The sequence below is a fragment of the Macaca fascicularis genome, chromosome X, assembly GCF_037993035.2.
Source record: "Macaca fascicularis isolate 582-1 chromosome X, T2T-MFA8v1.1".
Lineage (NCBI taxonomy): Eukaryota > Metazoa > Chordata > Mammalia > Primates > Cercopithecidae > Macaca > Macaca fascicularis.
Window position 1 is genome coordinate 15,843,899 of NC_088395.1, and position 26,359 is coordinate 15,870,257.

The following is a 26,359-nucleotide window of genomic DNA, read 5'->3' on the forward strand; positions in this document are numbered from 1 at the left end:
TATTTTATTCTTGTATCTATTTAAAATAAAGTTTGAAGCTCAGCATGAGAAATTCACTCTTGGGAATAGTTTAAGTAGTGACTTAGGGCGGGGCCTGTTATCCCAGCACTTTGGGACACTGAGGCGGGCAGATCACCTGAGGTCAGGAGTTCAAGACCAGCCTGACCAACCTGAAGAAACCCCGTCTCTACTAAAAATACAAAATTAGCCGGGCGTGGTGGCGCATGCCTGTAATCCCAGCTACTCGGGAGGCTGAGGCAGGAGAATTGCTTGAACCTGGGAGGCAGAGGTTGCAGTGAGCCGAGATCGTGCCACTGCACTCCAGCCTGGGCAACAAGAGCAAGACTCCATCTTCAATAAATAAATAAATAAATAAATATAAATAAAGTAGTGACTTAGTAGTTTGAAAAGTTCCCCATCATATATATACATACTTTTTAAAAAGTCTGTAATTCAATTTTACTTCCCGTCCCCCCTGCAAAAAAAAAAAAAAAAAAAAAAAGCATAAAATCCAATCAGTCCTACTTTGTTTAAATTCCACTTCCCCTTCTACTTTTAGTTATTCTATATGGAAATAATGTACTGAATTACTTTAAAATTGCATAAATATGTGTATATATGTGTGTGTATATATATAAACTTCTCCTCCACAGAATACCTTTAGCCTTAAGTTTATAATCTACAGCACACAGATGGAACAAAATGTACCTGAATATATTAAATTTTCTTCCCCCAGAGATGAAAGGAGGAAGGAAGTTTAAACTCTGTGAATTTTTTTTCCTAACTGAGCATAGTACAGTCTTATTAACGATTCTCTTCCTTGTCATTCAGCACATCTTATAATACTAAACAGTCTTTTCTGGTGTTTTTCTTCTCATGAATTTCTAGTATTACTAAGTTCTTTGATGTAAGGTGTATTAATTGTATAAAAGCTTAGAAAAGTCTACGTCTTTACAATGTTTCCTATCATGAAAAAAATTTTAGTGGTTCAAATAAGTAATACGTTGAAAAATGGCAGTGTTGGTGGTGAAGTTTATATTAAAAATCTTCAAGATTCCTTCTCATTTGAAGGCACTATGAATCTCATCTCTATGACATTTGAGTTACCCTTCTAGACTAGATGGAGTATTACTTGGCACTAAAATTTAAATGTCATACCCTTTCATAAGCCTCTATGTCTTTAATTGTTTAATTGTGTCCTTTATGGAGATGCCCTCCCTCACCCAAATTAATTTATACTGAATTGAATTAAAGTATAGTATGCAACTCTCATTTCTCTAGGATTAAGAGGAGCTAATGGTGGGAGTTTGGTGGAAAGAAAGAGCTGTATAAAGAAGTTAACTACCTCTTTTTTTCTTTCTTTCTTTTTTTTTGAGATGGAGTCTCACTCTGTCGCCCAGGCTGGAGTGCAGTGGTGCAATCTCAGCTCACTGCAGCCTCCACCTCCCAGGTTGAAGCTATTCTCATGCCTCAGCCTCCTGAGTAACTGGGATTACAAGCATGTGCCACCATGCCAGGCTAATTTTTGTATTTTTAGTTGAGACGGAGTTTCACCATGTTGGCCAGACTGGTCTCGAACTCCTGACCTCAAGTGATCCTCCCGCCTTGGCCTCCCAAAGTATTGGAATTATAGGTGTGAACCACTGCACCCGGCTGAAGTTAACTACCTCTTAAAGCTTACTTTTCACTCAGCACCAAAACGATGAATATTATCGTTTGTGGTGAATTGGGCTGATAAAAACTGTGAAATTAAATGATTCAAATTTAGAGCTGTTGAGACTTTAAATTATTTTGAGCGTTGAGAATAATGTGGCTGTGTGGCCTGAGTCACACAGCATGCAGCTGCAACATCTGCTTTTTCCTGTAAATGATTAGGAAAGGCCTTGTGGAATCAGAGATAAGTACCCCCTCAGATCATCACCCCTTCGGCATGTTAAAGCAATCTTTCCAGGAATGTAGCAAGCTGTAACCAATCAAATGGTTATAATGCTTATACCGACCTTGTATAGAAAATGTTGCAACCCTGTTAACTGCCTGTGTAAGTGAAACCTTAACTTCTTCACTTTGGAGCACTGACCCCATTCCTTTAGTATCTGTATTACCCAGGTGGCTATCCTTAAGCTTTGCACCTGAATAAACTCTACACTTAATCATATTTTCTGAATCTAATTATTTAAAGTTGACAAAGTGCAAATGAAAAACACAGTTATTCATAGTTTTAATACATTGATCAGGACTTAGAATTTGCTAATGGGACACATGGGATCCTAGTCTTAAGTAGGGAGACATCAGCTGGGAAAATCAGAAATCAGCTGGGAACTGAGAGAAATCAGGACACAGGGGATTCCCATACAGAGGTGGATGAAGTCTATGAACATAGAGGACCAGAACCACCGGGATAAAAAAGTAGAACTTGGATACATTTCTCTAGAGCAGTGTGGCTGAGAGAAGATTCTAGTCACTTGTCTGCTTTATAAGACACCTTGACAAGTTAAGCAGCTGTGAGAGTTACTCTTTTGATTTTCCAGTCCTTCACTCTGCTGTACATATGCTACCCACATCTGTACCCCAAACTGGCAAGTCTACTAAAAACTCAATCATCTCAAGAACCTCCACCAACATATAAAAATTTGTGCAAGTTCTCTTTAATTCTAAAAGAGGGAGATCAATGTGCCACGTTAACTACCTTTTCTTCTGAGGTATCTTTTTAAATAAATTAGCCTGCAGTCACTGTTCAAAAATTAGTGCCCACTGTTCTTAAATGAAGATGATTACTCTTGTTGCCCAGATCTGCAACAAGTATATTTCTTAGATAAATCTATTTAACAATAAGAAGACTCTGTTTTTCACTATTTAAAATTTTCAGAACGCTTATTTCATGAGTCCTGATAGCCACTTATATTTCACTTGTCCCTACTTTAATCATCTCATTCTTCTTTTTTTTTTTTTTTTTAACAGAGTCTTGCTGTGTTGCCCAGGGTGGAGTACAGTGGTGTGATCATGGCTCACTGCAGCCTCAACCTCCTGGGCTCAAGCAATCCTCCTGCCTCAGCCTCCTGAGTAACTGGGACCAGGTGTGTGTCACCACACCTGGCTAATTTTTTAATTTTTTGTACAGACAGGGTCTCATCTAACTACGTTTCCCAGGCTGGTCTCGAACTCCTGGGCTCAAGTAATCCTTCCACCTTGGCCTCTCGAAATGCTGGGGTTACAGGCATGTGCCACTGTGTCTGGTACTTCTTTGTTTTTTTGGGTTTTTTTTTGGAATCCTTGGCCTACAACTTCATCCACAACAACTCCTTCACCCCTTCCACACACACAACCCTGCAAAGCTTCAGTCAACATTTTTCCTTATTCCAGCAAGGCTGTTATCTAGACTCTAGAGAAAGCACTATCAACATAGGAATAAAGGGGCAGCATTTGATATGTTTTGGGGATAGGCTTAAGGAGCCATTTTACCATGGTCCTATCTTTATATTAAAATCTGCTACCATAGCCTCTGATTGCTCATACACAAACTGGGATTTTTTAAAAATACTCAATCCCTTTATCTCTGCAATTTCACTTTATAGGCTCAATTGGACCACCTTTTGCAGTTCACACAATGCTCTGTCTCCCTTCACTTGGGCTTTGCTTAAAAAAAAAAAAAAAAAAACAACACCCAAGTATTCATTTTAAAAATGAGTGTATGTTTAAAATAATATAAATTTTGTGAGAATACTCAATTATCAATTCATATTTGATTGGGAAGAAACATGGGGAGTATTTTAGTTTGTTTTTTTTAAATACCCTATCTAACAAATTCACTAAATATTATTTGATCCTGATGATCACTATTTTTTATAGTGTTGATTAACTATAAAGGTATTTTAATAGTATTTCAGATCAGCCCTAAATAAGTATACTTACAGGAACTGGTCAAGTTTACCATGCGGTTGGTCTGTGTATCCACCTACAATTCACAAACACCCAGGAGGTTGCTTGGCTTCCCCAAGGCACTTCTAGAGGACTGACAAAGGAAACATGGGAACCAAAGACAGAGGGGAGTTAACAGCTGGTTTCCAATCTTAGGAACAACGACAACAAACCCACAAGTGGGAGAAAGTTGAAGGACTTGTTCCCAACTCTGGGCAAGAGGACAGAACAAGTGGCATCTAGGGATGGTGGGGTTGGATTCTCTATAAAAACACTTTGTTTAAAATGCATTGTTGCTTAAAACCTGGGCTTTTGTTTTTCTGTCATGACCAACACACTTTGATCTGTGTTAGGTAAGAGTTTTTCGAAGTTTTCCTATTTCATACACCAAGGCTCACGGAATTTTGGAGCTGAAAGGAATTTTGAGAGTATATGTTAGGCAAGGCCATACCTTTGTGCTGTCATCCATTACTTGAAGTAGGGAGAGGCATCTGGAAAAACATAAGATCAACATTATATTTAAAGGAGTTCAAAATTTGTCATTTTATTTTTATTTCGCTGTCGCCAGAATCTTGATTTTAGATCTCTGAATCATGCTTGCCAATGTCTTAAACGCAGCTTCAGGGAAAACAAGCTTATTATTCCCTGGCACTCTACTCTTTGCCTTCTTACCCACTCATTTGCTTCATGGAGGATGAAATTTGAGCTAGATCAGACTCTGAATGATAGAAGGGATTTTGACAGTTTGAGAAGGAAAAGAAGATAGCATAGTAGAGATGGCTACTTGTCACTCAATATTCAGACTACCCTTTCAAATGAACAGAACAAGCCCCTCTTATTCAACCAGTCCTATGTCCTCCCAGAATAAAGACTATATTTCTCCCAGCCTCCCTTGCTGCTATATGCGGTCATGTGGTTAAGTTCTGGCCAATATGCTGGCCAGAAAGATGGAAACTTATGCACTCTCATTCATCTCCTTCCTCAGCTTCCTCCATCTTATTGATTAGAATGTGATTGTAGTGTCAAACTATCTTAGACCATGAAGATAATGACAGCATAGGGTATCACAGAAGATAATCAGAAGAGGCCTGGTTCTTGGGTGGCTTCATGAAGTAGATCTGTTACATCATCCTTGGATCTTTTACCACTGGACTATTTCATGAGAAAGAAAGAAACTCTCATTGTGTAAGCCACTGCATGTAGCCAAACCTATTGACAAACTAAAAATACAGGCATTTTAGTTAAAAATAATATGAGCAAAAGCTTAGAAATAGGAAAAATGGAGGCCAGATTTTAAAAAGAATAAGAATTTTTGGTTCCAAGTTTCTCTCACATACTCCATGTATTATCCAGGTGTGTTTTTAACAATCCAAATCTGATCAGATCATTCTCTCGTTTAAAACCTTGGGCCAAATTACTCTGGGAAACAGAAAAAAATCCTCATAAATGAATAGAGGATGATAATAATGATAGTTGGGGAAAATATTAATTTTGGGGATTGTAAAAATCCTGCTCTAAATATTTGAATTTTGAATGATGTCACGCATGGTTTGAATGCGTCTGCCAAAGTTTATGTATTGGGAACTTAATCCCCAGTACAACAGTATTGAGAGTGAAACCTTTAAGAGGTGATTAGGTCATGACGGCGCTGCTCTCCTCTCATGAATTGGTTAATGCCTGTATTGAAGGAGTGGGTTTGTTATTGCAAAAAATGAATTTGTTATAAAAGCTAGTTCAGCTCTCTCTTTCTCTCTTGCTCTTCTGCTTTCCCCCATAGAATGGTACAGCACAAAGGCTCTTGCCAGATGCCAGCACTATGCTTTTGGACTTCCCAGCCTCCAGAATTGTGACCCAAATAAACTTCTATTCTTTATAAGTTATACAGTCTGTGGCATTCTGCTTGAGTAGCACAAAATGGAGTAAGACAAATGACTTAAGACAATTTGTAAATTCCTAGCCTTCTCCTTCCAAGCACAACTGTTTGTCTTTCATTCAGTGGTCTGCTTAGCCAGTCTTTATATGAGAATATCAGATATCTTTACATCAGAATCAGAGCCTTCTTTATATCAAAATAGCTTCACTGCTCATTATTTCATCAAATTTATTGTGTGTCTATATGCCAGCTACCATCCTAAGGTATGAAGATACTGTGGTGGGCAAAACAGATATTATACTGCCATCATAGAACTTCAGTCTAAAGGTACATGATGGACATTAAGCAAATGATTAGATAATCACTTAATTGATTACAATTGTAGTAAATGCTTCAAGAAGAAATTGTGAGAGCATACCTAACTCTTATTTTTATTCTTGCATTTTCAAATGATTAATTCTATAGTTTTCTCTTATACCTCCTTAGAAAATTCATTTAGAAACTTGAGCTTCTGTAATGGGAAACTTTGACTCATCTGATTTCTCTCTATCTATACTCCCCATCTACTGCACCACACAAGATTTCGTACCACCTTACTGCAAAGAAGCCCTGGATTGGTTTTGGGAGGCAAGATGTAAAGGCACTAAATTATCTAATGGAGCATTAGAAAAGCATAAAAAAGCATGGAGAATTCTTATGAATTCTGCAAAAGGACAGACCTCTATCTAACTTATTGTTAGATCAGACTAGTGACAAAAGAAACTTTTTCGTAGGTCTGAGTACACATTTATTAACTTCTAATTTAATTTTAATCTCATCGCTGGCTTTAAAAATATACAATAATACGGCTGGGCGTGGTGGCTCACGCCTGTAATCCCAGCACTTTGGGAGGCTGAGGCGGGCGGATCACGAGGTCAAGAGATCAAGACCATCCTAGCTAGCATGGTGAAACCCCATCTCTACTAAAAATACAGAAATTACCTGGGCATGGTGGCGGGTGCCTGTAGTCCCAGCTACTCGGGAGACTGAGGCAGAATAGCATGAACCCGGGAGGCGGAGCTTGCAGTGAGCCGAGATCGCACCACTGCACTCCAGGCTGGGCGACAGAGCGAGACTCTGTCTCAAAAAAAAAAAAAAAAAAAAAAAAAAAAAAAATATATATATATATATATATATATATACACACACACACACACACACAAAATAATACTTCACCTAGCACTCTCAAAATCTTCAGCAAACTAAAATAGTAAATCAGAGATAACCAGAAAACATACTCTTCTCCAAGTAATAAAATAAAACCAAAGCAACTATAAAAAAAATCAACCAGTGAAAACATACCAGACATTACATTTAGGCAGTTCTCACACAAACTGTTTTCAGTGAACAATGTTTATAAGACGATCTTTATAATAGTCGTATTTCATGGATCACCAAGAAATCTTAAAATTCTGTTCAAGTCCAAACTGAAAGCTTGTACTTTCTAGAATGAAAATTTGTGGTGTGGTTGTAATCTGGGTGCTAGTATAGTCCACCAGACACAGTAGACTGCAATTCCACTTTCAGATGCTATTCCAGAATCATTCCATACCATTGATGGGATTCTTGACATGCTACTCCAAAATATGGCATTTTGGCATTTGAAAAAACAGGAGAAGCAGGAAGGTCACTCTTACCTTCCCCTCATCCTTCTTCCCTGAAATAGATCATAAAACCTAGGAAGGTCGCTCTCTGACCTCCCTCTCTTCCTTCTGAAGGCCCTTATGTGACAGGTATCCTGCCTATACACACAGGGATGCCAAGAAAAATCTGAACAAACAGGCCTTGCTAAGTTCGCCCCAGTTTTGTTTTGTTTTTTACCATTAGACCACACACCCTTTTGTCCTCCATTCATACTTCTACATGACTGTTCATAGAAATATACAGGTTTCCCTGTTTTTGTTTTTGTTTTCTTGGTCTTCATTTCTGAAGGCTCCTGTGTCACATAGAGCTTATATTTATTAAATTTGTATACTGGTCTCTTGTTAATCTGTCTTTTGGTATAGGGATCTCAGCCATGAACCTTGCTATGGGTGAGGAAAAATATATTACTTTTTCTCCCCTATGGCATCCCAAACAATTCTCAGCCATCCTCATTTGTAAATAATTCCTATGCATTTCTAGCCAGAATATTTTCAAAGCAAACATCCAGATTTTTTTCAAAGCAAAGCAAAGCAAAACTGGAAAATTATTGAGTGCCAATATACTAACATATATACTGAATTCTATTTTCACCTGGACACAAGGTGTGCAAATTGTATGCATTGAGTAAATGTCCCATGTCAATGTCTTATATCTTTATCTGTAAGTGAAATTTGTGTTGATGGACACATTCACCTCAAAAAGTAGGTTTGTTTCTCATTTAAGACATGGCAATCTCATATCTTTTCCTCTAGCACCTCTGTACGCCTTTCCCCGCCCTCTCTCTCAGCTGATGACATCTCATACTTAGTTGAGAAAGCTGAAGTCACTAGACAGGAAACTATCTTTTCTATATTTGTCATCTTTTGTCCTGCTACAATGAAAGTTGTATGCTTTCTTTTATCAAAGGTGCCCTGGCTCTGTCCCCAAGGATTTTGCTTCTGCCATTAGCTTTTCTTTTTCCTACATCACTTTTTTCTTCTCCACAGTATTTCTATCATGAGCATAGAAATACACTTTAGTATTCCTGCTAGCCCCAATTAAAACCTTTTCAACTCTGTATCTCCCTTTACTCCTTGTTCCTGGCAATTTTGTTGTAAGAGCTGTATCTATGTTTTGTCTTTACTTCCTCAACTCCCATTCTGACCTCAGCTTATGCCAAACTGGCCTCAAACCACACCACCCCACTGAAACTGTAGTTGTTAGTGTCATTATTGGTCATAATTTTTGAAATCCAATTATCATTATTTGATCTTTATTTTATTAAATCTCTCAGCATTATAAAGAGCTTAGTACTTTTCTATTAAAAAACAAAACAAAACAAACCTTCTCTTTTGGCTTCTGTGGCTTTACTTTTAACTGCAGTGATTCTCAAAGTGTGGTTCCTGGGCCAGTAGCAATAGCATCACCTGGGAACTTGGTAGAAATGAAAGTTATTGAACCTTAACCCCTGTCAACTGAATCAGAAACTCTGTGGGTAGGGCCCAGCAATCTGTGTTGCGTAAGTCCTCCAGGTGATTCTAATCCAAGACAAAATTGGAGAACCACTGCTCTACTAATTTTCCTCCTACTTCAATTATAGTTCCTTTTAATTTTTTGTTTGTATCAGTTAGTTATTGCTGTATAACAATTCACCCCAAAACCTAGTGACTTACAACCACCACCATTTCTTTAATGAATAAGTTTCCCCATTGCTTTGTATATTTTCCTAGGTTAGGCTCCCCAGAAGAAGGCTATAAGGCAAGGATTTCAGAAAGGAAAGCATAAGGAAGTGAGATAGGAAAGAAAGGCAGCTAATATGAGGTGTATTAATGAGCAGACTATTCCTGTGAACAACTGGGTTCGATCCCTCAGAGAGCTTCCAAGGCACTATCCCATCCAAAGGATAAAGAGGTTGGGATATTTATCGACTAGCTGCCATTCTCTATTGGCTGTAACTTGTCCACGTCTCACAGCTGTAACTCCCTTGTATTCCCTACCTATCTGGTGTGAGGACCAAGCTTGTGTCTGTGGATAGAGAAAGCCCTAAAGCAGAAAGTCTAGGTGCTTGCACAAAAAGATCATCTGCACAGAATGATGGCCAAGAGATGTGGGTGGGGCACCACAACATTTACCTCAGGACTCAGCTTTGCTCTCAAACCTTGGGAAGCTTATACACTGAGGCAGTGTTAGGATCTCTTTCCTCTGTCTTCCTGTGCTCTTAAGTGTATTTCACTGTTTTTGGTCCCTTGTCTGCCCCTTATATTTTGACTATCAGGTTCTTGAAGGTCTATTACACTTACTCATTGTTTTTACCCCCGTTCCTATCTCAGTGCCCAACACAGAGCTGACAGTTAATATACGTTGATTGGATGCATGTGTGGGTATCTCAGCTTTTTATCCTTTAAAAGATCTCACACATAGATGAAAATTTTTAAATCACTAATTGAATTGAAGAGGCCTTGTGGTTGACATGAGTATAAATTGGACCATTATTAACTTCAAACTGTAGCAGGACGAGCCGTGGACAAAACCCCTCAGACACCAAGATAGTGAAGGGAGTGGCTTTAATCAGCTGGGAGCATCAGCAGGCTAGCGTCTTAAAATCCGAGCTCCTCAGGTGCTCAACTTCTGTTCCTTTTAAGGGCTCACAACTCTAAGGGGGTCCACGCGAGAGGGTCGTGATTGATTGAGCAAGCCAGCAGGTACGTGACAGGGGCTGCGAGCACCGGTGGTCAGAGTGAAACAGAACAGAATGGGAGGTTTCACAATGTCTTTCCATACAATGTCTGGAATCTATAGATAACAACAGTTGCTAGGTCAGGGGTCCAATTTTAACAACCAGGCTTAGGTCAGGCAGGCCCAGGCCTGGTTTCGGGTCTGGTTCCTTGGTTTCGGGTCTGGTTCCTAGGCGCCGGGCTACCTGCCTTTAGTTTCGCTTCTCTTTCCTTTTCTGAGTATAAAACAACATAAAACAATATGAGAGGGTCTCTCTCTTCCCTCATTTCCCCCCTTGAGACTCTCACTTTTTATTAGTGGGAGTTCTCACTCTTATTTTTGCTACTTATGTCTTCTTGTGCAATAAATTGATAGTGATTCATATAATACACTTGTGCTGATGCATGTTGGTGAACTAAGGTAGCAATGAAGCCTTTTATCATTTGAAGAAGTACAGGTAGCAAACAAGGGAGCAGTAAGCAGGTTTCCATTACTATTAAACTCCTATTATAAGAGTTTTAAATCCTCCTAGTGCTGGGAACCACCTTGTAAACATGGTTTCAGGGTCAAATCCGTGCTACACTTGTACGGGTACATGTGCCAGTTTTGTCATATTTCTTTTTTTTTTTTTTTTTTTTTGAGACGGAGTCTTGCTCTGTCTCCCAGGCTGGAGTGCAGTGGCGCGATCTCGGCTCACTGCAAGCTCCGCCTCCCAGGTTCACGCCATTCTCCTGCCTCAGCCTCCCGAGTAGCTGGGACTACAGGCGCCCGCCACCGCGCCCGGCTAATTTTTTGTATTTTTAGTAGAGACAGGGTTTCACCGTGGTCTCGATCTCCTGACCTTGTGATCCGCCCACCTCGGCCTCCCAAAGTGCTGGGATTACAGGCGTGAGCCACCACGCCCGGCCAGTTTTGTCATATTTCTAACTACGTCTTTAACTATTTGCCTTTGATTATCTATGTATAGACAGTAATTAGTAAGGCTAAATTTCTTATAGACCTCTTTTTCAGCTGTTAGCAAGTAGTTGAGAGCCAATCTATTTTGATAGATAGCATTTCTTATCTGAGTTTCTTGCTGGGCCAGAATAGTCAAGGCTTGACCGGTTTTATTAGTGATGATTTCTAAAACAGCTTGCAACCGTATGATTCAGGTGAGCATGTAAATGGGGGTCCGGTGTCCCTATGAGCCATCTTGTGTCTAAGTGGCAGGCCTATGGTATTGTATAATGTTTTTAGGAGGCCATTCATCATCTTTTTAATTACCTACTAGTATGTTTCGCTTTTCGCAGGAAGCATAGACAGGGAAGTCCAGGAGTTCACCTGTTTTTAAGGGCAGTAGGAAGAAAGATGGTTTAATAGTGCCAATAACACAACTACCTGTCCACTGGTCAGGCAGCTTAGCATAGGCTGTGTGTCTACATATCCAGTATAGTCCAATGGGGGCGGTCCGGTCCCGGTGGGATTCTGGGTAGGCCCAAACAGTGTGCAACTTTGGAAATTTACTGAATGGATTTTTATCTGTATGGTTTGAACTCCACCATGTAACTGTTTTTGTGGTACCATTATGCAGTTTTTGTCCTAGGCAACTAAGTCATCCTCAGAATGAGTGGATTCCTTCCTTTTTCAGCTATTCTATATTGTCTAATAATTGAGAATTTTAGAACCTAGAAATGATCAGGGTGATTCTTTTGGGCTGGGGATTCATCAGGAACTGGGTCTGTAGGCACTAATTCTCGGGCTTCTTATGGCCATTGATCGCCTATTACAGTTTCTCCACAAACATAACATGAAGTGACATTTAGACACTGGGTTACATGCTCGGCTAATTGCAAAAACAAATTTCTGGATTTTCCTGAAGTCTGTGGTACTGGCACATTTAGTTCATCATAGAAAGTCTGAGATACTGGTTCCAGAGAGAGTTGGCGAACCTCCTCTTTTACTAAGATATTTACTCTAGGATCTAGTCCTTTTCGATCGATGCCCAGAGATACGTGTTCTCCTTTTTTCTACCTTGGGTTTAAGGGATTTGTAATTACTAATTTCAAGGGGTTGCAGCTTCCACTCGTACAGGAGGGGCTGCCTTCTCCTTTTTGGAGCTAAATAGGATCTTTTTCATCCTTTTTCTAAGTAGTCTAGATGATACAAGACCAGTAATTACACACATTTGCGTATGAGCCTAATTCATGGCAGATATACTTATTTCCTGCTGTGTAACTTTTTTTTATTAATTTAAAGAACCACATCTTATTCTATGCCGATTGCTATTGATAGTGGCACAAGCATTACATTTTAGGGTTATATGCTTGGGGACCCCTCTTTTTTCTGTCTCAGCTATTACTTTACTTGTGTCGCCTAGAAAAGGACCAGTCCTTAATTTTATTTTAAAAACTGTGATCATGGGAGGCTTAAAATGGGTCATAACACGCATCAGGTTGGTTATTTCCTGGGCTACATACCTTGGATAGAACAGCATTATACGAACAAGTTTCTTTCAGAGTCCCAGTACACTTATAATAACCATAAAATAATAGGACTGTAGCAATCTTTTGTCCTACCTGAGTGACTTGATGTATACACTGGGAACAGTCCTCAGTCTGAGGAAGGCCAGTTGAAGTCCTTACTGTACAAGTCCAAATTTTAAGGAAAATGAGTCCCGCCATGAGTTTCCTCATGCTTCGGCTGTGAGTGGACCAGTCAGCTTCCAGGCATGACTAGAGCAGGGCTTGTCGTCTTTTTCAGAGTCACTTTGCAGGGGCTGGCGAAGCTGCTCCCATCCACGTACCACTCACAGTCTACTGATATTTAAGGATGGTCTCGGAGGTTGGGCCCACTAGAATAAACTGAGTCCAATACTTCTACACAGCTATATTTAACTGGGCTCTCTGATACCAGGAGCAAGGTGGTGGGGTTTAGGGTGTTGCAAACTTCAGTGGTTATGCGGGGATTTTCACAGAGCAAGCTTTGGTATCTAGTTAGTCTAGCATTCATTTGCTAATGATGTCCTTTGGTATGTATTAAAGTCACCACAGCATAGGGGGACTTTATGTTTAGGTTTTGCCTAAGATTAGCTTATCTGCTTCTTGTTAGTTCTTATCAGCAACAGGGCTGTTGCTGCCGGGGCCCTTAGACACGGGGGCCAGACTTTGGAAACCTTGCCTAGTTATTTTGAGAGATAGGCCACTGGCCTTGGCCAGGGCCCTACAGTCTGGGTTAAAACTCCAACTGCCATTTTTTTAAATTTTTGACACATAGAGTAAAAAGTTTTGTCAGGTCAGGTAGCCGTAGTGCTGGGCCGACCTGAGATTTTCTTTTAACTCATGAAAAGCTTGTTGCTGTTGGTTGTAATAGATGTAGTTTATCTAATTTATATTTTTATTGACTGTCATCTACCAAAATATTGACTTAAATCCTGTAACTATTTGATTTCAAGCTTTAAATTGATCTGGTATTTCTTGCGGGGCTCCAGTTGCATCTAAATAGATGTGAGAGCTGAAAGACCTATAAGAGGCTTCTCTGGCTTTGCCATGTCTTTTTTTTTTTTTCCCCCCCTCTAGTTGATGAAATGCCAGGGTGAAAGGGATAGCCAAACGGACTAAAGCACAAGTGCTACTCTAGTTATTCAGCAGAGTGCCCAGTAAGGGTCCACCACAATACCACCACACATCCGCTCAGGGATGAACAAAGGTTGACTGATAAGCTCTTGAAAATTCTTAAACTCATTGCATCCCTTCAGGACTCCAAGGAATGCTAAGTTTCCTCCCTGCCGTGAGAGGCATAAGTGAACTTAGTGTTGGGAGACGGAGGCCGGATGTCCCTCGGGGGCTGACCCTCAGGGTGCCGGACTTCGGGATATAGTAGAGAGAGCTTGGCATGACTTATTACTCCAGGCTATAGACTCCTGGAAAAGAGCTACTATGCAGCCCACGCCTGGTGGACTGGAGGACCACCTTAGTGGAAGGGGGCAATCAGGGCCTCTGGCCTGCCATGTGCACAAGCATAACAATTGCTTTTGTTTAACATGCGGATGGAATATTTGATCCATTACAATCAGGCATTTGCATCTTGGTATGCTGTCTTGATTGCCAAAGTTTGTTTTAAGTCTTTAACTTCTATGATCTTCTAATAAAATGAATGTTTCCTTTAGCACCTATTTTTATTAGTTTTTAGACCAAAGAAAGCTAAACACCACTTTATACTTAATAATGCTTCTTGTATGATTTTTACACCAGATAAGCTAAATTTTACCTTTATATTAGTGTGTTATTAATGTTAAACTTAATTTTAATAAAACCTTGTAGACATATTTATCTAATTTTTAATGTTTGACCATAAGGTAAGAGTTTACAGACTCTTTTTAACCTTTTATAATTTTTGTTAAAGAACAGGTTGGTGCTTTAAGAAAAACCTGTTGCGTTTTTACTTTAATGTCCAGTTCACAGAAAAACTGGATGATACCTTTTTGACTTTAGCTAATATGTTTACACACATAATTTTCTTTACAATTAACGTTTTAAAACTTGCTTAAACTTTCAAAACAATAAATTTTTTAACCTTTTAATGTAGGTAAAAATCCACATTCTTATGCCTCCTTATAATCCTTTTACCAAAGGTATATTTTACTTTTCTTATACACCTTGCACATAAACTGTTTCTTCAGTAGTACTCAGGAGGCCTTATTACTTTTAAATTATGTGACACTTTTTGCATAAAATTTTTTTATAATTTTTTTCTTTCATGACTTTCACAGACAATTCTTACACATGTCTCAACTTTCTGACTTATTACAAACATTTCTTTCTTCAAACAACCAGTTAATTTATTTCAGGACAATAATTTACCATGTAACACTCTTTTTACATAAATTCTGCTTCCTTTTTTTCTTTTTTTTTTTTGAAGATAACCATTCTTTTTTTTTTTCTGTTAGCAAAGCAGCTGCTGCTACAGATTGAATGCATCTGGGCCATCGGCAGGTTACTGGGTTAAGGATTTTTGATAGGAAGGCCTCAGAGCTTTCGGGATACGCCCTTGTTTACACGGACGACAAAGTGGTATTAGAGTGTTACAGGGTTATGGAGAACATCTTTAATTATCAATTATAGGTTTTAAATTTACCTTGGCTTTTAAAGGAATAGGGTATATTGTTTTTTTCTTAACTACTTGTATATTTCTCTCTTTCTCTTTTTCTTTCTCTCTGACTTTCTCTCTGTCTCTTCCTCTCTATCCTTTCCTCTGCCAGCCGCTTATGCTGCTGTTCTCTTAACTACTGTGGGGGGGGAAGGGGGTCTAAAACTGAAAGGACACAAAGATAGATGTGTACCCGCCCCCCACCCGCTACACCCTTGTTCTGCTCTTTAATCTTTTTTTTTTTTTTTTTTTTTTTTTTTTTGAGACGGAGTCTTGCTCTGTCACCCAGGCTGGAGTGCAGTGGCCGGATCTCAGCTCACTGCAAGCTCCACCTCCCGGGTTCACGCCATTCTCCTGCCTCAGCCTCCCAAGTAGCTGGGACTACAGACGCCCGCCACCTCGCCCGGCTAGTTTTTTTGTATTTTTAGTAGAGACGGGGTTTCACCGTGTTAGCCAGGATGGTCTTGATCTCCTGACCTCGTGATCCGCCCGTCTCGGCCTCCCAAAGTGCTGGGATTACAGGCTTGAGCCACCGCGCCCGGCCTTCTGCTCTTTAATCTTTGCACATACCAGAGATTTTGTAAGTTCTGAGGCAAGGTCACAAGACGTGTTTAAGTAAGATAAACTCTTGCTGCCATAAACCTGCTCTCCCGCCTCAAAGTTTGAACCAAAATATCAGAAATGGCAGGAACCAATCAGAGTTAGCCAAATCGCCTTGTTCAAACACTAGCCAATCATATATCTGATTTGTATAATAACTCTATGCCCACTTTTCTTAGACTATATAACATTGTTCAGAGCTGAGTGGGGGAGCTCTCCTGCCCGTCTCGTTTCACGAGCGAGGGAGAGTTCCAGGTTCGAACCTGTAATAAAGATCCTTGCTGCTTAGCTTTGACTCTGGACTCTGGTGGTCTTCTTCGGGGAATAAACGGTCTGGGCATAACAAAACCAGCTGTAACTGTCTATGTACGGAAACTGGTCTGGGTGCCTTGGCTTACAGGTTACCTTGTGCCATACCTCCGAAACAAGGGACCTGTCTAGGCTTCCTTCTGATGGCCAACCTACCTCTCATGCTGGCCAGTCTATTTTACACAAAGTTCTAAGTTTTCCTGGTGTCATAGTAACACCGTAATCTCCCTTAAATCCTTTCTTGAAAATTTTCAACATAGTTCCTAGTGGGGTGGGCTTATTTGTGCCTGACCCACGCTTCTTCGAGACAAAACACCACGCTCACACCACACCCACACCGCAAAACAAAGAACGGGTAAAAAGGGCACATACACACTTTTGCAGTTTACACCAAACCAAAATCAAAACCAAAATTAGAATATCCAGAAATCCAAGCCAGGTCAAAACCAAAATCAAAGTATCAAGCAATCTAAGTCAAGTCAAAAACAAAAACCAAAGTGCCAGTACAGGCACGCCGTGGGTGATCAGGCCACACTTCCACTCAAATGGAGTAGGCAAGTTCCCAAGACCAATCCTGTCAAGCAATTCAAACCAAGTCAAAACTAAAACCAAAGTGCCGATAAAGGCACGCGGTGGTTGATCAGGCCACACTTCCACTCAAATGGAGTGGGTAAGTTCCCAAGACCGGTCCTGTCAAGGAATTCAAACCAAATCAAAACCAAAACCAAAACCAAAGTGCCAATAAAGGCACACCATGGGTGATCAGGCCACGCTTCCACTCAAATGGAGTGGGCACGTTCCGAAGACTAGTCTTACCAAGTTTCAGATGTCCAGACTCCAAGTGCCAGTTCCTTCCCGGTGTTCAGCCACTGCGTTGATCCTCCACGGGGGCCTGCCACACACTGCTCTGGCGAGGTGTCCCACTGAGGCAAATGCCTACCCGGGAGCGCTCTCAGGATCCGCATTGCTCGGGCTGGTCGCAGTCCCCCGCAGGGTTGTTCCACAGGGCAGGATAAAGCCGCCTAAGGAGCTGCCTCGACCGTCCGCCAATCACCTAGCTTCCCAGTCAGGGGACCAAGAAATGTAGCAGGATGAGCTGCGGAAAAAACCCCTCAGCCACCGAGATAGTGAAGGGAGTGGCTTTAATCAGCTGGGAGCATCCGCAGGCTAGCTTCTTAAAATCCGAGCTCTTCAGGTGCTCAACTTCTGTCCCTTTTAAGGGCTCACAACTCTAAGGGGGTCCACGCGAGAGGGTCGTGATTGATTGAGCAAGCCAGCAGGTACGTGACAGGGGCTGCGAGCACCGGTGGTCAGAGTGAAACAGAACAGAATGGGAGGTTTCACAATGTCTTTCCATACAATGTCTGGAATCTATAGATAACAACAGTTGCTAGGTCAAGGGTCGAATTTTAACAACCAGGCTTAGGTCAGGCAGGCCCAGGCCTGGTTTCGGGTCTGGTTCTTTGGTTTCAGGTCTGGTTCCTAGGCGCTGGGCTACCTGCCTTTAGTTTCGCTTCTCTTTCCTTTTTTGAGTATAAAACAATATAAAACAATATGAGAGGGTCTCTCTCTTCCCTCAAAACTAATTCTACTATGCCAGAAATCATGCCTGAAGTATTAAAACATCACTTTAAAAAACAAAAGACAAAAAAAAAAAAAACTCTATCTAAAAAATTACATTAAATAAAATAGACCAAAGGTAAATCTTACTCAAGTTTTCGGAAAAAAAAAAATTGTTTTCTATATTTTTTTCTCATCTATTCTTCCTTGTCACAGAAGAGCAATTGTTATATTAGACTTTCCTTTTTCAATGTGTAGATGACATCATATGATTTAAATTTTTTATGTATTTCTCTTGCAAAAAAGTCTTGAGAAAGATTAAATATAAATAAAACATTTCTTTTGGAAATTTTATAATTCGAGCTAATTTAAAATTATGTAAACCTCTATCTTTCATGTAATGTTTTTCTTTCTTTTAAAACAACATTTTTTTGGTGGTCATCTGTTCGGGAGAAAATGAAATTTTCTGTGGATAAGCAGATATTCTTCATGGAGAAAGCTAACATTCTGCATTGCTCCATTTTAAAAGTGGAAAACATGGTCCTGTTATTTGTATTTAGATGTATTTCTCACCAAAGAGTGCCAGGCTGGATTACAGAAGGGCTGTATTCTGATCTTGTCCTTTTTCTTTGTAAGCCTTAGGAATTATCCAGACACAGAATTCCCCAGATCCCCAGATTTCTCACCTATAATATGAAGGGTTGAAAGAGAGGTCTCAATTGGCTTTGAATTTTCTGTTCTGTACTTCTGCACCACCACTGTAGCACTGAAAATTACATGAAAATATTAAGCCGTATTATGTTTTCACTACTATCCTCAGCTTCTTTAAAAAATTAGTCTAGCTGTGTTTGTAAATAAATGATGTCACTGGAAAAATGGTTTCATACCATTGTTGTCAGTAGTTGAATGTGGCTTGCCCTCAGGAACAATGCATTCTTCAATAATATGGAGGATGGAAGGTGTATAAGGACTCAGATAGCTATTGTTCTCATTTGCCCATGATTCTTTCATATCCCCCCCCCGCGATTTAGCATTCTCTTTCTTCTGGGGGAATTTCTCCCCCATTTCATGCATTCTAGTAGAATTTTTTATCACAGTAGATTGTCCTGCCCTGCCACAGAAATGGGCATTTGACACGGTGGCCACAGAGATTGGTCTAAGGGGTGGGCCTGTGACCCAAGGTAGACCAATTAGAGTTTTCTGTAGAATTTTTTAGATTCAAAGTTTATGTGTGTGTGGGATGACTCTTGAATTTTACACTAGGATGCATGCCAAAAATTGCTGAAAGGTCTTTAATTTACCATGTACAGGAAGTTTGTCTTTAGTAGTAGAGAATGGGACCAATACACAAGGAGAAGCAGAGACAGCAAAGATGAAGGATAGACGGAAAGCCAGAGGGCACCAAGTTCCTGGTTATAGCCCCTGATTCTGAACTTCTAGACTCTTACCATTTGCCTATTGAGATTTGTTCCTCTTTGTTTCATCATCCCTGGTTCTTTGACTTCATAATTCCCAACCTTTACTTTTGTAGGATACCAAAAATATGCCTCCCGAAAATATGACTGTAGGAAACCAGAATATGCCACCCCAAAATATGACTCTTTGGCATAGGGATTATTTTGAGCTGATTATTTTGAGAAACTGCAGACACAGGAGAAGCTCTGAAAATGGAGTAGAAGTTACACATTTGTAAGGGAAATTTACATCTATAAAAGAAATATCCGTTTGTAAGGGTGTTTCCCTCTTTCTACCAGAAAGAAAAGAATGACTAAATCACTAGATACTCTTATCAATGGAGAAGGCACTAACTTAAATCTGCATAACAAACTTTGCTTTTGTTTACCAGACTTTTCCTGATTATTTCCTCAAAACTGGCCTTTTCTATATCCTTCATTGTTTCAGTGGAGGTTTGTATTTAAGCCTGAATTCAAAGCTACCTCTTAGAAATTTACCCATTTTTTCTGAGTATCTCCTGGTATACATGAGGTCCACATGTTAAAATAAAACTTCTGTTTGTTTTTCTCTTCTTAATCTGTCTTTTGTTACAGGGGTCCACCCTAACTAAGAACTATGAATATTAGAAAGAAAATTATTTTTTATTTTCTACAGTTCATATGCCCTAGCTCTGACAACTCCTTGGTGTTGACTTTTTTATATATGCTCATTAAGTTCTGTGAGCTATCCCAGAATCTTCTTAGCTAGGTGAACTAATAAATCCCTTTTCTTGGCCGGGCGCGGTGGCTCAAGCCTGTAATCTCAGCACTTTGGGAGGCCGAGACGGGTGGATCACGAGGTCAGGAGATCGAGACTATCCTGGCTAACACGGTGAAACCCCGTCTCTACTAAAAAATACAAAAAACTAGCCGGGCGAGGTGGCGGGCGCCTGTAGTCCCAGCTACTCGGGAGGCTGAGGCAGGAGAATGGCGTGAACCCGGGAGGCGGAGCTTGCAGTGAGCTGAGATCCGGCCACTGCACTCCAGCCTGGGGGACAGAGCGAGACTCCGTCTCAAAAAAAAAAAAAAAAAAAAAAAAAACAATAAATCCCTTTTCTTGTTTATGATAGTTTGATTTGGATTTTATTTTTTTGCAGTGGAAAGAGTCTTGGCTAATACTCAATGTGAATGCGCAAGTGGTCTTGAGACAACTGAGAGTGAAACAAAAACATTTTTATAGGCCACTAAATAGAAGCCTAGTTTTTAAAGCCACCACTACATGGCTACTCATGTGTTCATGAAATTACCTCATCATTGTGTCTAGGAAATAAAGGGTATGTGTGTTGAGGGGTGGGGAACTCGTTCTTGGAATGATTCATGGATAAGTATCTACTGATGTTGATACCATTAATGGCTTAAATTTCATGGTCTTTTCATGTCATCTTCCCAACACAACAATAATGAACAAACCTAGATTTCCAAAGTCCTCATATGGTTTTCTATTAATCTATCAAATGGAACCCTATAACCTATTCAAACAGAAGGATTTAACTCTATACTCCTCTTTCGAGACTTTTTGACTCTTATTATTTGCCTATTAGGACCTGTTCCTCATATCTTCATCATCCCAGGTTCCTTAGTTCTTGCTTTGGGTTCCTTGGCTTTGATAACCTATTTTGGACATGTTTCTCTATCCTGATGCTGACACTTTCCTCACCTCCTAGCCTATAAGGGGAATCCACCTTTCCATTAATCAACACACCAGGGAAATGGCATCTGGCAGTGTAAAATGTAATTGCCCAACAGGTTCGTCCTGCACATTACACGGACAAAATCAATTCACTGAGACTGTGGCATTGCAGTAAAGAAAGATTTTAGGATGGGCATGGTGGCTCACACCTGTAATCCCAGCACTTTGGGAGGCCGAGGTGGGTGGATCATGAGGTCAGGAGATCGAGACCATCCTGGCTAACATGGTGAAACTCTGTCTCTACTAAAATTACAAAAAAAATTAGCCGGGTGTGGTGGTGGGTACCTGTTGTCCCAGTAACTCGGGAGGCTGAGGCAGGAGAATGACATGAACCCGGGAGGCAGAGCTTGCAGTGAGCCGAGATTGTGCCACAGCACTCCAGCCTGGGTGACAGAGCAAGACTCTGTTTCAAAAAAAAAAAAAAAGAAAGATTTTAATTGACATGAGGCTGGCCATGTTGGAGACGGAGTTATCACTCAAATCAGTCTCCCTGAAGGCTCAGAGGTTAGGGTTTTTGTGGACAATTTGGTGAGCAGGGGCCTCAGGAATGGGTGCTGCTAATTGGTTTGGGATGAAATCATAGAGGTGTGGAAAACACCTGGGCAGGGCCACAGGACTGGTTGAGTCATGAGTCACTGGTCCAGGTGGGGTCAGTCGGTTGCCAGAAAGTCTGAAAAAAATCTCTAAAGACCAATCTTAGGTTCTGTAATAGTGACGTTATCTGCAGGAGCAATTGGGGAAGTCACAAATCTTGTGATCTCTGGCCATGTGACTCCTGAGCAGTAAGGGATTATAGAAACTATGCCTACATTTTAGAAGAATTCAGGCCCCTCCCATAATCCTAATCCTGTGACTTTTCATTAGTCTTACAAAGGCAGTTTTCAGTCCCTGAGCAAGGAGGGGGTTCGTTTTAGGGAGGACCTGTTATCATCCTTGCTTTTAAGTTAAACTATAAATTTCTCCCATGGTTAGCTTGGACCGTGCCCAAGAATGAGTGAAGACAGCTTACAGGTTACATGCAAGATGGAGGGAGCCATATCAGACATCTTTTATTGTCATAATTTTGCAAAAGTGATTTCAAAAAGATGGTATCTTATTGGGCAGGATTTTATTGGCCTAAATCAAAACTGCTTATCATATCCAGGAGTTCTCTCTGACCTTCTGGAAAACAGTAAGTTATCCTTAAGATTGCATCATGAGATCATTTACCTACCCTCTTCTGTTTTCTCTTTGCCCAAGAGCTTAGCTTGGCTTCTATTCCCTTTCCTCCTCCTTCTCCTTCCCCATACTGAGAGTGACCTTATTTCTGGACCATAAATGCCCTGACTCAGGGACAGAGTAAAAATGGACAGGTAAGTGGAGAGATAAACAGTGAGGAAAAAATTACAGGGAAAATCAGCCTGTCTGTAAAATGCTCTTATGCAAAACATGGTACCCTTTACTCAGGGAGAGAGGGGAGGCTCTCGATTACCTCACAATACCAAATTAGTGAGGTTTTATTTTTTATTTTTTATTTTTCCCCAATGAGGAGGATTATTTAAGAGAGTCATAAAAACTTAATAAAAGATCTCACACACATTTGGCCGGGTATGGTGGCTCACACCCGTAATCCCAGCACTTTGGGAGGCCGAGGTGGGTGGATCACAAAGTCAGGAGTTCGAGACCAGCCTGGCCAATATGGCAAACCCCATCTCTACTAAAAATACAAAAAATTAGCCTGGCGTGGTGATGAGCACCTGTAATCCCAGCTGCTTGGGAGGCTGGGGCAGGAGAATCGCTTGAACCAGGGAGGTGGAAGTTGCAGTGAGCCGAGGTCATGCCACTGCACTCCAGGCTGGGCAACAAGAGCAAGACGCTGTCTCAAGAAAAGAAAAAAAAGAAAAGGAAAAAATCTCACACACATTCAACGGAGTTGAAAGATCATAAATTGATCTTTCAGTTTTCTCTGAGGTAAACAAAACAAAATAAAATTAGCTACAGAACCATGTGGAAGAGAAAGGTGCAGAGGTTCCTTTGTTCTCCACATTAGTTCAGATTAATCCATTGATGAAAAAAATAGCCTTTGCACTTTCAAAAAGGAGGGTGTAGTAATTTGAGATTGTCATTTTAGTTCTTTTGATCTTTTCAAATCCCCCCAAGGCTCTCTCCTACCTCTTCCTAAGTTAACCAGAACCATGTTCACCTGGCAGCTGTGAATATTGTATCTTTGGAAACCTGCTGGGCTGCCCACTTTCCAGCTTCCTCTGAAGTTTAAGGATATTGCTCATTAAGAAAAAAAATTAAAAATAAAATACAAATTTCTTGAATGTTGGCTAGATTTTCAGCAAGTAATAAAGTAATATACAGAATTCTAAAAAGAGATACTCAGGAGAATGACTAAGTCAATTAAAGATATTTCAAAATGAAGTTTAAAATAAATCTGTTAGAAAATAACATTAATATTTGTATGGAGAATTCTATACAAATTGTAGTAATTTAAGGAACTGACTTTATGGGTATTCTGAAACATGCAGAACACATAGCTTGTCTTTTATACTCATAATTCCTCTGTACGATGGCTTGAGAAAGCAGTTATGAAATTTCCACTTGGGATCCCCATGGCTCCAGTCGTTGTTTCTGGGAACAGCTTTTGATTTTCCATGTTAATGATGGTGATAGTACAATAAGAGAAAGAACCTTCTTCTCTCCTTGACACTTCAGAAAACATTTTTACTCTTGTAACGCATTATTTCTTACATTTTCTTTTTATAATTTATCTTCCAGAATTTTCAAAGCTTTTTTGATTGAAAAATAATATAAGGGGGCCGGGCGCAGTGGCTCAAGCCTGTAATCCCAGCACTTTGGGAGGCCGAGACAAGCGGATCACGAGGTCAGGAGATCGAGACCATCCTGGCTAACACAGTGAAACCCCGTCTCTACTAAAAAATACAAAAAACTAGCCGGGCGCGGTGGCGGACACCTGTAGTCCCAGGTACCTGGGAGCCTGAGGGAGGAGAATGGCGTAAACCCGGGAGGTGGAGCTTGCAGTGAGCCAAGATCGTGCCACTGCACTCCAGCCTGGGCGACAGAGCAAGACTCCATCTCAAAAAAAAAAGAAAAATAATATAAGGGAAATATTAAAAATAAAACATAACTCTCCATAAATTACCATATTAACAAAACAATTTGGTTCACATTTTGTGAATTTCGTTTATGGCTTTGTTCGTATTCATACACACATTTTATATAATGCTTTAGAAAGCACATGAAATTTGCATGTCTGCCCTTTTCACTTAACCGTTTGTTATAAATTTTAAATAATACATAGATGATATCAAGATCTATAATCAATATTTTAAAATTCCCATTGTTAGACATTTTAGATGTCTGTATATTTTGCTGTTCTAATATGTTTAGTAAGAACTCTTAAAAATCTGGCGTCAGACCAACTGGAGGGGAAGTTGGGATCTAGCATCCTCGATAGTCCTACAGAACGAACCGTACTCCTTACCAGTATCTTGCCTCTAAATATTTTAGACAGTGTCTTCTATCTATAATATTTGTGACTATCTAAAGTAATTTTGTATAGTCCACTGCAATAGATCAGGGCCATGGTAGCTAAAATATTCATTATATTATATTGGTTTTCAAACTGGTCTCTGAAGACCCTTACAAAGGCTTCCACTAGAAGGGGTGGAGTGAGTGGTTGGGGCTCTGAATCCCTACCTCAGCTCCAACTGGAGCAGTTCTGTTTTACTGGGGCCTAGTGTTAAACAAAATTTGAATACAACTGGTTTAGATCAACAAGGTGCAATGTGGTGACAAGTGTACACAAGTGGGTGTCACTGAAGTATTTGACGGTTCAAAGACCTCATGGTGAAATGGGGTATTTTTCACCAAATCAAACTTGGATAGCCATCTAGAGTGTGGTCCTTCTTGAAGACTCAAGGCCCTGGGCATAGTTTATGTCTCAGAGATGAGACATGTCCTGAATTGAAGAGAGAGCCTGCTCTCTGGTCTCTCATTTTGCTTTCCTCCAGGCCATTATTCAAAGTGTAGCCAGACAGATCTTACTGAAGGTAAATGCAAAGCCAATCAGGTAACTTCCCTGCTCAAATCAAGCTTCTTAAGAAGCTCAGCACTGCCCAGGAGAATCTGGTTCTTGTTTTCCTCCCTATCTTCATTTCAACTCACTTGTACTCAACTTTACTAAATTCTGGTCCAAGTGCTGTCCAGTGGAAACAGAATATGAGCCATATATGTCATTTTATCTTTTCCAGTAGCCACATTGAAAAAAATAAAAAGAAACAAGTGGAATTAATTTTAGTAATATATTTTATTTAACCCAATATATCCAAAATATTTTCATTGCTATATGTAATCAATATACAAAATTATTAAAGAGATGTTTTACATTCTTTTTTCATACTAAGGCTTGAAAATCCAGGGCGTATTTTAAATTTGCAGCAAGCTCATCTTAATTCAGATGCTAATTTTTCACCTGTTGTATTTTATTTATATTGTTGGGCGGAAATACTTTTTCCTCTTCAAACTTAGGTCCTGAACTTGAGTGTCTGCAAAGTAACTGACAATAAACAGATTAACAGAAGACAAAATTTATTTAAACATGCTCATGCTCTGTAATGAGTAATTCTCTGAATAGTCAGAGACCATGGTTTATACATCAACTTAATAAAAAGGGGAGTAGTGGTGATTTAGGACTTCAGCGGAAAAGTATGGAAGGTTCTCTTGGGCTTTTTGATGCTAATGCATGGCTAAATTCACATTTCCTGGCTAAGAGTTAGTCTTTTCCAATCAGGAAACTTCTTTGGAGAAGAGGTCAATGGCAGCTATATTTTCAGGAGACTTTGCTTAAGTTTAGCTAATGTTGCGTTCTGTGGCTGCTGATTTCTCAGATGTTTTTAGTTTAAAGTAATTTTCATACCACTCTGGTGGGCTATTAATTCCTTCAGTATTTAGCGTTCATAAAAATTACAGTTGAAAAAGGATATTCATATACCCAAGTTATTCCAAGAACACGTGAAAGTTTTCCAGTAACTGAATCAAGTAACAAAAATAATTTTCCTTTAATATTGACATCTACTTTGACAAAACTGGTTCATCTGTTTTAGATTTGATTTTGATTTGACTTTAGAGTGTAGGGTTCTAGGTTCATAGAACCCATCCTAGGTTCATGGCTGAGGCCCCTATAACAAAAGACAGATTCCTAGCAAGAGAAAAGCCTACAAATGTGTTTAATATTAGCTTTAAATGACATAGGAGTCTTCTTAAGGAAATAAAGACTCAAAGAAATAGTTAAATTTGCATATTTTTATGCCAGGTTTAATGAAGAGTGGACAGTCATGGAGAAATATGATATGACAAAGGTGTCAACTAAAATAAACAGCAGACAAAGAGTCTATTCAGAAATAGCAAGGA

General features: G+C 39.9%; 1 protein-coding gene and 1 long non-coding RNA gene across 8 annotated transcripts in view; one reads left to right on the plus strand and one right to left on the minus strand.

Annotated features, from left to right (window-relative positions):
• The window catches only part of LOC123571156 (uncharacterized), a 37,773-nt gene extending 20,554 nt beyond the window's left edge, over positions 1–17,219 (minus strand). The window contains exons 1-4 of one of the 4 annotated variants that reach the window (XR_010584284.1): positions 17,015–17,219; positions 8,795–8,884; positions 6,770–6,904; positions 4,367–4,406 (exon numbers count right to left, since the gene is read on the minus strand). This is a non-coding gene — a long non-coding RNA (uncharacterized lncRNA). The remainder of the gene's footprint in view (positions 1–4,366; positions 4,407–6,769; positions 6,905–8,794; positions 8,885–17,014) is intronic. The other 3 variants (XR_012429827.1, XR_006695325.2, XR_010584285.1) reach the window with 3 other exon arrangements.
• The window catches only part of LOC123571157 (gastrin-releasing peptide receptor), a 296,422-nt gene that overhangs the window by 167,676 nt on the left and 102,387 nt on the right, over positions 1–26,359 (plus strand). The window lies entirely within an intron of this gene.